This window comes from Furipterus horrens, unplaced genomic scaffold (genome assembly GCF_987537825.1).
Source record: "Furipterus horrens unplaced genomic scaffold, mFurHor1.1.pri manual_scaffold_4, whole genome shotgun sequence".
NCBI classification, from domain to species: domain Eukaryota; kingdom Metazoa; phylum Chordata; class Mammalia; order Chiroptera; family Furipteridae; genus Furipterus; species Furipterus horrens.
This window is the reverse complement of record NW_028327174.1, coordinates 42662395-42679050: the sequence shown is the minus strand read 5'-3', so window position 1 is coordinate 42679050 and position 16656 is coordinate 42662395. Positions and strand designations below refer to the sequence as shown.

General features: G+C 39.6%; 1 protein-coding gene and 1 pseudogene across 1 annotated transcript in view; both read left to right on the top strand.

Moving 5' to 3' along the window:
- SLC2A13 (solute carrier family 2 member 13) overlaps nucleotides 1–16656 on the top strand; it is a 293233-nt gene that overhangs the window by 17918 nt on the left and 258659 nt on the right. The window lies entirely within an intron of this gene.
- Nucleotides 15193–15718, top strand: LOC150011596 (large ribosomal subunit protein eL24 pseudogene; annotated as a pseudogene).

Sequence of the window (16656 nt, the reverse complement as noted above, 5' to 3'; positions counted from 1 at the left end):
ATCCCCAATTCCTATATCATCTCCCTCCCTCTCCCCACTCCCCCTCCCTGTTGACCTCCCCCCAATATGCTTCCCGTACCCACAGTTCCTTTTCCACTCTCGTTGCCTGTTTAGTTTGCCTTTGTTTCATCTCCCTAGCTTCTGTTTTTTAAACCAGTCCCTTTAACATCTCATATAACAGTGGTTTGGATCTAATGAACTCTTTCAGTTTTATTTTGTCCTGGAAACACTTTCTCTGTCCTTCTATTCTGAATGACAATTTCGCTGGATAGAGTATTCGTGGTTGTAGGTTTTGGATTTTCATTACTTTGAATATTTCTTGCCAGTCCCTTCTTGCTTGTAGGGTCTCCCTTGAGAAGTCAGCTGATAGTCTAATTGGGACCCCTTTGTACATAATTCTTTTCTTCTCTCTTGCTGCTTTTAAGATTCTCTCTTTATCTTTAATTTTTGACATTTTGATTATAATGTGTCTTGGAGTGGTTCTCCCTGGGTCCAGTCTCTTGGGAACTCTCCTTGCTTCCTGGACCTGCAAGTCTATTTCCTTCCCCAAGTCTGGGAAGTTCTCCTTTATTATATTTTCACTCAATTTTTCAAGTTCTAGTTCATCTTCCTCACTCTCTGGCAAACCAATGATTCTTATGTTGGGCCTTTTATAGCTGTCCCAGAGGTTTCTGATCCTCTCATTGTTGCTTCCCATTTCCTCTCGCTGCATTGGTTGACTGCTTGTTCCTTCTCCATATTCCAGTTTGTTGAAATGAACTCTGGATTTTTTTTCCTCACCATCTGTCTCGTATGTGGTTTTGTTCCTTTCGTTATGAATGTTTTTCGCTTCTTTCTTATGTTTTTCCTGCTCTTTTGTGAATTCTGTAAGCCACCTGATAACAATGGCCCAGAACTGAGCCTCTGACAGGTTTCTTATCTGTTCATCTGTCAGGTTCTCTATCTGTTGCCTGGTGAGTTGTGTCACCGGGATTTCTATAGTTGTCTGCCTCATTTTGACAGATGCGTTTTGTTTTCTTGGGCCGGCTGTAGGGGGCAGTGCCTGCGTACGCGTCACAAATCAGCGACCGGCGCCTGTCTGCGACCTATTTCGCAGCCCTGTGGTGCTTTCTTTCTTTGGGGGCGGGGGTCCAAGATGGATTCACACAGTTATTCAGCTAGGAGACCGGATCCGTCCTCCCGCCCCCCTGGGCCTCACTGTTCAAGGCGATGCGGTGGCTGCTTTCCCCAGTGCTGGGGTCGCGCACTGCCAGGGGCTTGACTGCTGCCGGGATTTTTCGCCGCCCGCCGCTGTCTCAGGTGCGACCGCAAACAGCACTGCCCTCTTTAACTCTTACCTGCCCAAATGGCACCGCTGGTTTATAACTTCATATGTTGGCCTTCCGTGTAGTTTTATTTTCTGGAATTTCTAGTTATCCTTTGTTTTGAAGTAGTTGTATTCCTCTCTAGTTGTAGAGGGAGACCTAGCGTGTCCGTCTAAGCCTCCATCTTGGCCGGAAGTCCCCATCATTTTTTCTTGACCCTCACATAATCTCTATGATGACCCAAGTTTCCAAAATTCAATGACTCTTTCTCTTGGAGAACGCTGGAGATGGAATTTGAAATCCCTTCTTGTTTTCTTTTCAGATTCTGTAATAGATTGTATGAAATAGCCAGGCACAGTGCTTGTATCTTGGGGTTAAAAGAAAAAAAATAGAAGACATACTTTATTTTCCATTATGGACCTGGTTATAAATATAGGGGACAGACATGTGTTATGTGATAAATTTTAAGAGATGATATTAAATTATGAATTTTGAAAATAAGTATCATGATCTTGAAGTTGCTCTGATCCTTAAATGATCTGTATTTTAATTCTGGGTATGAAAAGTGGTGTTATGCTTCAAGTGAAGCCAGTCGATAACATTATAGCAACAAAGGGGCATCCGTTACTAAGTCCAAATTGTGATAAATAAAGTAGTAGTCTTATTACATTTTAACTTAATTGAATATGGGTGCTTCCGATAAATGTGGAAGCTTAAATTATTAAACAAAGTAATCAAATTATGCTATGAAGGACTGGCTCAAGCCAATTTTCCAGTGTTAGTTTTTAATCTTGTAAACCCCATAAACTCTTAATACCTGTGAAATCGTCTTTGCCAACCCAGACACAGTTTATTATATCTTTCTGTATACCACTTCAATGACTGCCTGAATATGATACTCATATGTCTTTGATGTAGATAGTAATAGAAAATTATGCAAGGCACAGTAGTACAGATAGTGTCTATCTGGAGCTAGCAAGTCAGGTTTTATAAAGAATTTACTTCATCAAGTTCTTGTGTGGGTCTACTGATTTCTTCTAAAGGCTTAGCATAGTTCCTAGTACTCAGTAAATACTCACTAAATATTAGCTATTCGTATTGTTGTGATTGTGATTTTACATAGCTGTATTCCCTGCCATACTGTAAGTTTTAAAAGTTCAAAGACAATGTCTTTTGCTCACTCCATACCCATTTTTAATTCCTGTGACCTTGCCCAGTGACTGATAGGTTGCTACACCTGTGTTTGATTAATTGCTCTGAATTATTCCTCCTATTTTATCTCTTGTAGACAGACAGCAACATCTATTAAATTGATGAACCAAAGCAGACTTTGCGGAATAAGTGCTCTTGGTATGTTAGTAATGAAAACTTTCTGTAGAGCTATAATTTGCATTTTAGTATGAGTACAATGGACGAGTTACTTAGTTTCACAAACACAATTCCTAGCTAAATGGAGAGAAAATTTTGAAATTTTTATAGTGTGATTTGAATACAGAACTAGCCATGAAGAAAAAATGCCTTTAATCTTTGTTGTCAGTAGTTGGCCAATTTCAACTTATAATTGAAGTTCAGGGAACAAAAACACAACAAAAGATTCTAACATTATGCTTTTATTTTTAGGTCAGATTTATGAAATAAATAGGAATAAATAAATGATACTTTAATTATATTCATATGGATGAATTATTTATTGTGAATGAATAGATCTTGAGACTAAAGAAGTAAGAACTTGGATTTTTTTAAAGGCTAGTCCCCTGATTAAGAAATGCATAAGTGTTGGAAAAGAAACACATAATTTTCATTTAGTAAGTACCCAGTTATTTATTTTATATATATATGCAAGAGATCATTGTTTTAGAGCATTTTCAAAGTTAATTTTTCTAAAAATGACACCCACTTTCAAATATATGTTTATATATATTAAGCATTAAGAATTATAGTTATTAATAAGCATTAAAGCTTTGCATATAAGTAGCTACTGCTGTGGTTAACTTCTGTTTGCTTTAAGTGAGCAACTAGCTGACTTAATTTGAATACAAGTTAGTAGATGTGAATTTAATTCTGTCAGTAAATATTTAATATTTCCAAGCAGTCATAAAGGTAGGTATCCAGATATTAGACATTTAGGCAAACAATTGCCTTAGTTATTCAAAAGAAAATGAATTCTAGGAATTATAGATCAATAGATGTGATTAATTTCTAGCAAAATTATAAAAATTATTAAAGTGTAGGTTTGGAGACATTTGGAAAGGAGTCTGATTATTAGTAGAAGCTTTTATGGGTTCACTAGGAATATGTCTTACAAAACTAACCCCATTTTTTTCTTTGAAAGCATGGCTGGGTTTATGGGTTATAGAAATTTGGCAAATAAAGAATTTGACAAGTCACCCTTTCATTTAACATATTTGTTAAACACTATTAGGTGGTGAAGAAGATATACTTTATTAATCCCATAGGGGATAATGATAAATAATCTCAGAAATTTGGCAGATAAAAAGACATGGCTTAGTTTGATGCTCTGTGAGGGCTGAAGAAGGGATTATCTATTGGGATCTACCCCAGAGCTTAGTCCTTTATGTTCCATGTTTATGTACCTGGGAGCCCAGAGCAAACCAGTGGCTCTTATGCTTGGTAACAGAGTTAATATTCAAAATATTTTCAATATAATAGAATGCTCTTAAAAATCAAGAAAATTAAAAATATTAGGTAGTGTGTTTATAATATGTTTGTGTCTATCATTTGTATTTCAAATATTTTGCATTGTTTCTTTTGCCATACACTTAGACCTGGCAAACAGTGAGACAGACTTTCAATGAGTGTTCAGCTGGGAGCCTATAGGAGTCTACAGGTTTGCAGTCGCCACACAGTGCAGAGACCTGTGCGGGTGGGTGTTGAAGAAGTCTGCATTGTATTCGCCACCTGACTGGAGGGTCTCTTTGGTGCCACCTGATTCCAGTTTTCCAAGGGCTTCTTCAGTGATTACAGTGGAGACAGGCTTCATCACATCTGTATGGGAACTTGTCCTCGAAATGGAGTGAATCAGCTAAGATACTCAAGACTGCAAACTATGTAAGAGGGAGGACAATGTCATGTTTTCATAACTTCATGTTTGTGTTTAGTAAACATGGGTCAAGTCGCTGACAACACCTGAATCATTTTATTATTTTTGCCTCCTGCCTTTTATCAAATTAGCTTTACTTTTCCTAAATAAAGTTTAAGTCTGTTTTTATGAACTCAAGAACATTATTTTGCATTGTCCATTTTATAAAGAGAATTTATGAAATATGAAGATGACAACTTTCAAAGCCCTAAGTCTCTGGCACCCGCTGTGGGGCTCCTCAATTTTCTCTGCACTCTTTAAGTGCTTCATTCCTTCTGCCACTTGCGCAATTCCTCTCAAGTAAACCAATTATTTGGTGTTCTTGAGGTGATTGACTTGGAAATAAGCTTGTTCTCCTAAGCACTTTTCTTGGTAAATTTACCAATTGCTGAAAATTGAAAATTATTTTCACATTTGCTCTAGTTGTAATTGTTTTTTTACATCAGATTATTTAAAGAATAATAGACTCTCAAATCCAGTACATGCAGGCTCATTTTATGATGCTATGATAATCATTCATGTTCAGTTTTTCTGGTTGTTAAAAAAATATTTCACCAAAGAAATTATAACAGCAAAAGCCACACATTGGTCATTTGCCTTTTCTGGGGCTTAGTTTCTCACTGCCCCCATCCCCTCGTCTTCCTCTTCCCTCCTCTACTCTTATAGCACTTTGGTGTTTTTATTTTTCTCTAAAATCTGTGGTGCTTCTCAGTCATAACTGTGAAAAAAAGCGTTTTTGAGTCTCTGCTGTGTTCATTGGTCTATAGCACATAATATAGATCCATGCTCGCTGTATCAGCAGCTCCCTAAGACCAGACCCCAAGCTCTTTGTCCAGATTCACACCCCAGATTCCACCATGCAGGCAGGGCTCCTGGAGCTGTGATAGCTGTTTAGGTAATATTTGCCTTTCTTTAAGAGGCAGGCCCTTGCTGATTATTGACTTCAAAAAGTATTCTGAAGTGATTGTTCTTCCTTCCCAATATAAAAATGTCTAGCTAGTCAGGTGCAGTTACTGCCAGCTTGCATTGATTGGCTTGGCCAAAAAGTTCGTTGTTTTTCTTCCCTAAGATGACTCTAGTAGCACTTACTTGTCTTGAACTTCATTAAACAATTTTGTTAAATTGTATTGTGACAGCTGTCAGGTCAGCATGCATTTTAAAAAAAATTCAAAATTGGTGAATTTTTGTAAGATGGTGTAGCTATTTTACTACATTTGAAGATGGAGAAAAATAAGCATTTTAGGCATATTGTGGTTTATTATTTCAAGAAAGGTAAAAATGCAACTGAAATGCAAAGATTGTGCAGCGTATGAAGAAGGTGCTGTGACTGATGGAATGTGTCAAAAGTGGTTTGTGAAGTGTCATGCTGGAGATTTCTCACTGGACGGAGCTCCATGGTTGTGTAGAGCAGCTGAAGTTGATATCAGTCAGATCCAGACATTAACTGAGAACAATCAACATTACACCATGCGGGAGATAGCCAACATACTCAGAATATCCAAATCAATAAAGTTACTGGTGAAAATGAAAAATGTGTCTTATTTATGGAGAAATCCATACAGACTTTTTGGCCAACCCAGTAGTTCCTTTTAATGGATGAAGTTGTAAGTCAGAAATATAGCAATTTTACACTAAAGTAGTCTAGTGAAATCAATTTAAATGTCGTCTTTTAAAATTTAGATATTGATGGAATATTTAAGTCCTACCAAGCAATTTGTTTTTTAGAGTAAGAACTGCCTATACTTTGGGACTTTTTATCTTTCACTTCCATTTAAAAAAAAATATGAGCATTTAAATTTTTAAAAAACATTTATTGACTTTAGAGAGAAGAAAAGGGAGGGAGCAAGACCGACTGCATGCCCATTGAATAGCAGCTCCCTATTTCCTTCTCCCTCCAGGCCATTGCAACCACTATTCCACTCTTCTGGCTATGAATTTTACTATTTTAGATACCTCATATAAGTGGAATCATGTAGACTTCTAATTCAGCCAACTTGAGCTGTTTCTTCTACTTGAAATGTATTTCTTCCCTTAGGCATTGTTCAAAGTATTCTAATGTTTAACTCATTTCACCTTCATATGGTACAATGCTATGTTTCTCATGTTAAACAAATGAGGTCTTGGACAAAGGGAGATTAAATAATTTAATGAAGGACATACCTCTAGTAAGCTGTGGAGGTGAGATTTGAACCCAGCAGTTTAACCTCAGAGTCAGGACTCTTGACCACTGCACAGTGCTGCTTCAGGATGCTAACAAGTATACCTGTTTGACAGAGTTGGTACGAGAAGTAAAGAGACAAACTGTACAGAGGTCTTAGAGCAGTGCCTGGCACATAATAAATGTATTACAAATGGTAGCTATTATTACTGCATTTTAATTTTAACATGTCTACCATGCATATGCTTCAGTGAAATAAAAGGATGTTTATACCGATTGTAGTGTGAGTTGCTCCATGAACTTATGTGATTTACTGACCCCTCCTGAGCCCATGGTTTCTCAGCATTAATGATAAAGAAAAATAGTATCTACTTTATAGTGGTTTTATAAGTATTCAATTAAGAGTCCCTCTCCTTGAATCACTTCTAGATTGATGTACATCTCATAAAAGCAACAAGTAATTTTTAATCATTTAAAAGAAAGTGTAAAGTAAGGGAGAAAGGCCTCTTATGTCATATGCGTATGTATGGTTGTGGCACCAGTAACCAGAGAAAACAGTCTGGTATCTGATGAAATCAATCTGAGGATGGGACACGTGTTCTTCACTTCCATTGTCAGAGCTAAGGCAGCAGTGGGGAAGGAAAGATGCTGCATTTCTAGAGTTGGTTGTGATGTCCTGTCTAAAGGCCTTCTGGGACTGGCCTTTGGTGACTGAAAGAGAGGACCACTTTAACAGGTCATTCTCTCAGCTGTTACACTTCTCCAGAAACATATTGCAGTGTTCAGTCAAGGGTACAAATCTGGATTGTCCTTGGCTTAAGAGGTGCACCTGATCTGTTCACTTTGCCCATCAGCCAGGTCCTGGCACTTACGAATGCCCTGTTCTTGTTACAGGTCTTTCTGCTTGCAGACAAGGGACAACAGGGCCTCTTTTGTTTTTTCCTCTTAGTTTCTGTTTAGCTTTTAACTGAATTGTCTAGAGTTATCCTTTGCTGTTGATGGAATAAGGAAAAGCAGGTGGTGTTTTTAAGCAATGAGGGATAATAAAATATTTCTTAACCCAGAGGGATGAAACATGAGAATGGACATTAACTTCTTGTTTGAGGGCCAGTCTTATTTCTCACTTCAGGTTTAATTCTGCCATGTGATTGGTGGGTGGCCTCAGGTTAACAAAACAAGTGGCACTGAAAGAAAAGACACATTTACTTTTATCATGGCAAAAAGTGTTTACTTCTGTTTATTTTTATGAATAGATAGAATGAGAAGGCTTCATTACATTGTTTTTCAGAACGGTGGTATCAAGTGGGGACAGGGAGATTTTTAAAAATTCCTCTCCTAGGCCGCCTGCATTTTGACTGCCAATGCGTCTGTTACTGATGCGGGGATCAGCATCTCCAGGTGCCATTGCTTCAGAAGTTTCCCGGTTTTTGCTCTTGATTAGAAGGCAGCATGGGCTAGTGAGAGGAACTTGGGATGTGAAATTGGAAATCCTGTGCTATGGTCTCGCCTTCACCCTTTACTGAAACATTGATTTTGAACAAGTCACTTAACCTCTCTTAGCTTGTTTTCTTTACTGTAATGTTAGGCTCTGGGCAAAGATTTTTCTAGCACTGGAGCTTCATTAACTAGGTGAGAGGAAAGAAAAGGGAGTGTTGAGATTATCTGCTAGCTACTCAGCCCCCTTTCTCAATGTGATATGGAAGTAAAACAGGGTGTAAGGCTCCTACAGGAGAGGGAGCTCAATCCTAGCTTCAAAACCTATTTAACAGCTTATACCTTTGAAAATGAGACTTTAAATGCAGTGCTGCCCTATAGTGAATCTTTTTGTATGCACTCTAAAACATCTTAACTTTTAACAGACTGCCGTTTCCCTCTGTTGAGAATTAGTGCTCAGTTCCAGACTGCTTTTCAGTTGAATGGCCTGACTGGAGTTGAGTTTTGTTATTTGAGCCAACTCTGTGAGCAAGCCTGCCTTGCTGGCTATTTTTGTGTTTCTTGTTATTTAAGGCATCTTGTTGAAGCTGAAGAGTACACTCTTTGAAAGAGTGTTTTTTTTAATGGAAAGCTGTTGCATTGAAAAGTGGCTTTGTGTTTTCATAGACCACACAATTCTAAGCCAACTGACATGGTTTCAAAGTAGTTATTGGTGGGTAGAACACACCACTGAAGACTTACTTGAGAGCCTGGTGCTAGTATTTAGAGGTATTTATATATATTGAAGAAGGAGAAGAAAGTACAAACCAGGGCTGAAGTTTTCTGTTGGATTATTTTTATAATGTCTTAAAATAGATTGACGTTTTGCCATTGCCCTGCCAGACATGCATTTCATCTTTAATTAGATATATTTAACTATATCACTTAATGAGTGTTTGGTCCAATTTTCCATATTCTGAGCACTTAATTCTTACTGATATTGTTGGAATGTCTTTTACTGTCTCCCAGTTTTATATTTGTGTCTACGATGTTATGCTGTAAGGAAAACAATTGCGTTTTAAAATATGAGTGATATCTGATGCCAGGCTAATGGGGTGAGTCCTCTACACCATCTCTCCACCAATGACAGTGGAAAGCTCTGGAAGTAATGCAGAACACAGCTGAGGATTGTAAAAACGTAATTGAATGATGGTTGGGGGGGAGTCAAAATTGGAAGACTTAACTTGCAATGGCAGTGTATTCACTGTTTGTGCTTTTCCTCCTCAATCTTCTGGTTTGACCTGTGGGTGGGCGGAGTCCTAGGACTGCCCAGTGAACAACTGCAGGAAACACTCCAGGTAAACCTCCTCTTTCTAGCTGGAGGGCGGAGAAGAGCGGATGCCTCCTCCCCCCCATGAGCCAGGGGATATGGAAGAAAAGCTCCCGTTTGCCTCTTTTTCCTCTCCTGACCCTGCCTCAGTCCAGCCCCAGGCACAGAGCTTCCTGGCTGCAGTGGGGGTGGCTGGGGTGCAAGCACCAAGGTGCAGAGACAGGAAAGAGTCCCTGGGATCGCACGGGTATATGTGGAGTCGCTGGTATTTTTTTCTCTAGTTCTTCTTGCCACTTTGTCCCAGGGGCAGTCCCGGATATGTGGAACTGAATGACAGCATAAAAGATAAAAGTTTTGATAGAAACCCTGGACTTGACAACGGATTGGGAAATGGGGACCCTATGAACCAGAGAGTATCAAAAATCTTAGGACAGAACTAAAAACGAGAATCCCCTACTTTGTGTGTGGATTGACACAAGTCCCAAGCTCACCCCTAAGCTGCACATCCACAGATCAAGTCCCAAGGGGAATAACAAAGTTTTGAGAATTGAACTATAGTGTAAACTCGTCGTCGTCGGCAGCCGTCCGTCTCGAGAGACGATGGCGTAGCTTCTTGAGAGTCTATCTGCACCGCCGAGAATGGCTGTGCAGTCCGATTCGGGAGTGACAATCCCTGCCGCACTTGGTACAGGTGAAGGCAGATGGCTGTTGTTGCTGCTGTTGACGCTGCTTCCGCCTCGATCTTTTCTGGACCGCCTTCTCGTTGCGCGCAGCCTCCGCACGTGACGTGCCTTGCCTGACCGCGAGCCTCCAGGCTAGGCGGTCGTCTGCTTGAACTTCCCATGTGTTGAGATTGATGGAGCATTGTGTCATGTCCTTTTTGCAGATGTCTTTGAACCGCAGTTTTGGGCGCCCTGTCATCCTCTTGCCTTCTGCTAGCTCGCCGTAGAGGAGGTCTTTGGGGACACGACCTGCATCCATTCTTTTGACATGGCCGAGCCACCTGAGGCGTCTCTCGCTAAGAACTGCATGCAAACTGCTCATATTGGCTCGCTTCAGCACCTCGGTGTTGGGGACCTTATCCTGCCAGGCGACATGCAGGACGCGTCGCAGGCACCTCATGTGGAAGCTGTTGAGTTTCCTTTCGTGCCTTGCGTAGGTGGTCCACGTCTCGCTGCCATAGAGGAGAGTGCTGAGTACGCAGGCTTGGTAGATGCGCAGTCTGGTTTTCTCAGTGAGGCTGGAATTGTTCCACGCTCGCCGGTTCAGTCTGGCCATAACTGTGGCTGCCCTGGCGATTCTCCGGTTGACCTCCAAGTCGACTGACAGAGAGCTCGAGATGGTGGACCCGAGGTAAGTGAAGTCGTTGACAACCTCCAGGGCGTATCCGTCGATGGTGATGCATGGGGGAGTCCCCGTGCCTTGAGCCATAACATTCGTCTTCGTCAGGCTGATGGCTAGTCCGAACTCCTTGCATGCGTGGGAAAGGCAAGTGACTAGCTGCTGGAGTCCCTCTTCGGAGTGTGATGTCAAGGCTGCGTCGTCGGCGAAGAGCATCTCATGGATGAGCACCTCTTTGACTTTGGTCTTGGCTCGTAGACGGGCCAGGTTGTAGAGCTTGCCATCGGATCTGGTGTGAATGAAGACACCCTCGCTGCAGTCCTTAAAGGCGTATTGGAGGAGCATGGAGAAGAAGATTCCGAACAGCGTAGGCGCGAGGACACAGCCCTGCTTTACTCCGCTGCTGACTGGGAAGGCCTCAGAGGTTACGCCGTTGTAGGACACCGTGCTGTGCATGTTGTCGTGAAAGGACATGACCACAGCAAGCAGATGTGGTGGACAGCCAATCTTCCGTAGCAAGCTGAAGAGTCCGCTTCGACTGACCAGATCAAACGCCTTCGTGAGGTCAATAAAGGCGAGGTAGAGTGGTTTATGCTGCTCGTGACACTTCTCCTGCAGCTGGCGTAGGGAGAAGATCATGTCCACTGTTGATCGGCCAGCTCTGAAGCCACACTGGGACTCTGGGTAGACGCGGGAAGCAAGGGTCTGCAGGCGGGCAAGAGCGACCCGGGTGAATACTTTGCCGACGACGCTGAGGAGAGAGATGCCCCGGTAGTTGTTGCAGTCGCTGCGGTCTCCTTTGTTCTTGTACATGGTGATAATGTTGGCGTCTCTCATATCCTGGGGGATGTAACCCTCCTTCCAGCAGAGACAAAGTAGATGGTGGAGCGGCTGTAGCAGGACTGGTTTCCCGCTCTTTAGGATTTCTGGAGGGATTCCGTCGCTTCCTGGTGCTTTCCCGCAAGCGAGGCGGTCGATGGCTTTGCCGAGCTCTGCCGCAGTAGGTGGGGTGTCTAGCTCCTCCATGACTGGTAGGTCTGGGATGGCGTTAAGAGCAGTGTCTATAGTGTAAACTACCCTTCAAGTAACTACCCCTAAATAACCCAAATAACATTGGCTATTACAAACTTAATTGACATTGAGCTGTCTCCTGCAGAAGGTAGGGCGGAACTTGTGCCCTGAACCTAACTTGGTTGATTTAAACAAACAAAAAATAACATTCACTGGAGAGTTTTAGCAAGTCCCAGAGACTCACAGTATAATATCAATATGTTCAGAATGTAATCCAGAATTACTTGACAAAGAACCAGTTAAATCGAACCAATTCTCAAAGGAAAAATCAAAAGATGCTAATTGTAAGATGCCCTAGATGATGGATTTATCAAAGAATTTAAAGCAGCTTTTATAACCATAATTTAAGACGTGGCCAGAGTGAACACTTGTAAATAGAATTTCTTAGAAAACTAGAAACTCTAAAAAAGAACAAAATGGACATTTCAGAACTGAAAAATAACCACATATGAAATTAAAAGTATTTTGTATGGGCTTAAAAGCAGAAGGGAACATAACAAGAGTCAGTGAATTTAAGACAGAGTAATCGAAATTATTCAAACTAGAAATTATACAAATGAAAAAAAGTGGGGAAAAAAAGATGAAAGCTTTAAGAACCTATGGGATATCAGAGGGTCTAAGCTTTGTGTCATTAGAATCCAGAAGAAGAGGGGAAGGAGTCAGGTGCAGAAAAAAATAGAAGAAATAATGATTGAAAACCTCAAATTTGGTGAAAGACAAACTTAAGAGAACCAAGAAACTTGAAAGATTCAGATTCATTGTAATCAAACTTTTGAAAAGTGAAGATAAACTCGAAAGCAGTGAGAAAAACAAAAAACAAAAAAACCACAGTATATACACAAGGGACCCATGACTCAAATGATTGTAGATTTCTCATCAGAAATCATGGAAGCCAGAAGACAGGAAGAAAACCTTTTAAAGTGCTGAGAGAGACAAGCTGTTGACAAGAACTTGGTATCTAGTGAAAAATATCTCAGGAGTGAAGGCAAAAGAAAGGCATTCTCAATGAAGAAAATTAAGAATAGTCATTGCTAGTAACTCTGCTATAAAATGCTAAGGGAACTTCTTCCTTTGGGGATATGAGGATGGGAGGACCTGTCCCCAGGTGAGGGCCACAGCTCTAACCCATACATTGAATTACAACATGTAACCTGTTGAGTCATTAGTTTCCTCATGTAAAATTGGGTTGTTAATAGGTCCTGCTTATTTCAGAAGGTAATCCTGAGTATGTTGAGATGATAATGTGTAGAAGTCCTTTGCCAAATGTAAAACTCCAAAAGACTTAATCATTTTAGGTTGTTGGGAATAAGAAATAATGTGCCGGGCGGTGGTGGTGGTGGGGGGGAGGGTGGGAGGTGTCCAGAGTTGAAGAAAAGTACCTACTATGATCAGAGAAGAAATAATTTGTATAGAGGTTGAGCTGGTTGACATTTCAGGGAAACTGCAGAATGACTGTTCAAATAGGATTTCACAGTGGGGTCCCTAATGTCTAGATTCTGGCCCTCAGTTTTTTAAGTCTTGAAGTTGATTTGCCCTCAGTTCTTACTGAGTGGATTAGGCTTAAGCTTACTGAACAGACGGAGGAAGAACCTGATGCCTCTTGTGAAGTAAGGACAAGATTAAGAGCCAAGTGAATTGAAGTGCTCAGCTTTGCTGGTCAGTGTTTTTGGAGTTTTTTTGTTCTGTCTCCTACAACCCACTCATCCTTATGGAAAGTTGCTTGGTGAACTAACAGTTCATTTTCCTTCTGTTTATTTCCCATATAAAGAAAAATCCTCCAAATCAAGTAAAGCGTTTCACTGTTTTTTTGGGGGAATTCTTTCAGAAGCACATTGAAAGTCTATTACTTGGGCTTTTTCTTTTCTTTTTTACCTTAGATTTTTATATAGACCAGTTGGCCTTCTGTTAACATCCTCATTCAAACTACCAATAATGCGACTGATGAGTTGTTCATTTCATTCATGCCTCCTAAGGGCATGGTCTTACTACCTTGATTTATAATAGCATTGGTATTTGCAACCCTTCAATCAAGAACTTATTTATAAAACACCTCTTATGGCTCTTAGGGAAAGGATCCATAATAATAGTTCAGCTCTCATAATGATTACAAATAGCTCATTACAAATAGCTCTCTTAAATTGGTTACCTATAAATAATGAGCATATAAAATTAGGGATGCTTAATGCGAAACCTATTGATATAATCCAAAATTTGTCTTAGCATGTAAAGAATGTCTAATGCCTTTTCTGAAAAAAACTTAAGGGGCAAATGATTAGGAAATTTTAAAACATGGGATGTTTATTAAATGGATAAGACTATATATTGTATGAATACATTTGTGGCATTATATTAAATTTTTTCTGTATCGGGTAGGCACCATTCTCTCCTTTCTTTCACCAAAAACCTAATTAACTCATATATTCTGCATTTCCATGGAAACATAATAATATCTAGATATTTGTAATTTAGTAGTTGCTGATGGGTTGAAATAAAATGTACTGTTACAGAAATGTCAGCTGTTATATTGAATATCATAGTCCAGGAAAGTTTCTTTTTATTCTGACTTTTTTGTTCATATTGCTTGACATGTAAAACTCATATCATTTTTTACACATTTAATATTTTATCTTATTGAATGGGTACAAAAGGGAATTAACTTTATCACTGAATACCATCAAAAGGATTGTTTAGAAATATTTAATGAATATGTTTAATGTACAACTTTTTATTTAAGCTGGCATACTTTTTTGAATATAATATTTCTCCTAGTGGATACCATAAATACTTCGAGATCTTAGATAAATTCTATTTTTTTCTTTCTTCTTCCTTCTGTCCTTCTTTTCAACAGGTTTTAAGTACCTAATATTTGCAAACTTTAGGTTCTCCCTGTACTTTGTTTTCATGACTGTTTTTATATGTTTATGAAGTATATATAATTATCTTATGCTTGAAACATACATCAGAAACATAAATGTATAAAAAGACTGTCTTTCTCTGCTCATTTTGTGTAGACAGCCCAAAACATGGCTGGTCATGAGTCATTGTTCACCAGATTCCAGTGCCTTGCAGGTGAGCACGGTGGTCAGCTAGTGGTTTTTCAGGTGCGTCTCGGCCTTGTTTTATCCCTTTCTTCTTGGACTGTCTTTGGGTCATTTCCCATTTGGATAGGAAAAAACAAAAAAGGAGAACTCATATTAAGTAATTACTTTGATACTTATTCATTATATGTATCTTTACATTTTGTAGATTACTGCCATCATTATTTTTAAATTTAGAAAAGTATCTCAAATTCAGAAAGTTATACTTACCATAAAACAAAATACATGTTCATCATGGTAAGAACAGTTTTCACTAGAAGCAACCTGTGTATAAGACTGAATAGTCAAGAAGAGGAAAGAAGAGAGAAAGCCAATGAAAAAATTTGTATGACAAATATTTTTGAGACCATCTTTCCTTCTTTCCGGCAGCAGCAGCCATGAAGGTCAAGCTGTGCAGTTTCAGCGGGCACAAGATCTACCCCGGACATGGGAGGCACTATGCCAGGACCGACGGGAAAGTTTTCCAATTTCTTAATACAAAATGTGAGTCGGCGTTCTTTTCCAAGAGGAATCCTCGGCAGATAAACTGGACTGTCATCTACAGAAGAAAGCACAAAAAGGGACAGTCAGAAGAAATTCTAAAGAAGAGAACCCGCCGTGCAGTCAAATTCCAGAGGGCCATCAGTGGTGCATCTCTGGCTGATATAATGGCCAAGAGGAATCAGAAACCCGAAGTTAGGAAAGCTCAACGAGAACAAGCTATCAGGGCTGCCAGGGAAGCAAAAAAGGCTAAGGAAGCATCTAAAAAGACAGCAATGGCTGCTGCTAAGGCTCCCACAAAGGCAGCACCTAAGCAAAAGATTGTGAAGCCTGTGAAGGTTTCTGCCCCCCGTGTTGGTGGAAAACGTTAAGTTGGCTGATCAGATTTTTAATAAAAATCTATAAAGTTAAGAACTTAAAAAATATATATATTTTTGAGTAATATAAAGTTGGGGAGATAAAACAACCATGCGGAAACACATTGACTTTAATGTTTCTAATTTCTTCAGTTCTTTGTATCACCAACAACCTATTGGTGACCTGAATAGACATGTAACAAATTAATAATAATAACTGATATTAGAATAAAGAAGAGCCCTGGCTGATGTGGCTCAGTGGATTGAGTGCTGGCCTGCGAATCAAAGGGTTGCTGGTTTGATTCCCAGTCAGGGCACAGGCCTGGGTTGCGGGCCAGGACCCTAGCTGGGGGTGCATGAGAGACAGCCACACGATGGTTTCTCTTCCTTCCTCTCTCCTTTCCCCTCTCTCTAAAAATAAATAAAATCTTAAAAAGATTAAAAAATAAAGAAAAATAATAGAAAGTTTCATTTAGAGAGATGGTAGAATGATATTAGAAATTAACCACAGATTCCATAGAATTAGTACTGGTCTGTAAATAAAAAGAGCTAGTTAAAATCGGATTTTGAAAGTAATACTAACCAAGTTTACTGTATTTAAATAACAGATCCAGTTGATTATCAAAGATTAAAATTTCTTCAGTGAAACTATTCTGAAATACAAAAAGCAGGAAAGCTTGTTTAATTTAAACTGAGAATTTGATTTTAAAGAATTAAGGTAAGAAAACTAGCACTTACACTTTCCCCAGTACATTATCTAACTGAATCCTAACGCCTCTTAACTTAATATCACCCACATATTATAGGTTAAATAATTTGCCATGGTTACATTCAAATGTGAGTTGGTAGAGCTACAAGTTGGATACTGTCTATTGCTGAAATCCAAATTCTTCATTCTCTTCTTATGCTAGAAAGCATATGTGATGTGCTGTGGTTTGAAATTAATTTCCTTATATGAATGTATCATGGGTTTTTGATCACTTACCTGTTCATGGATGTCTGGCT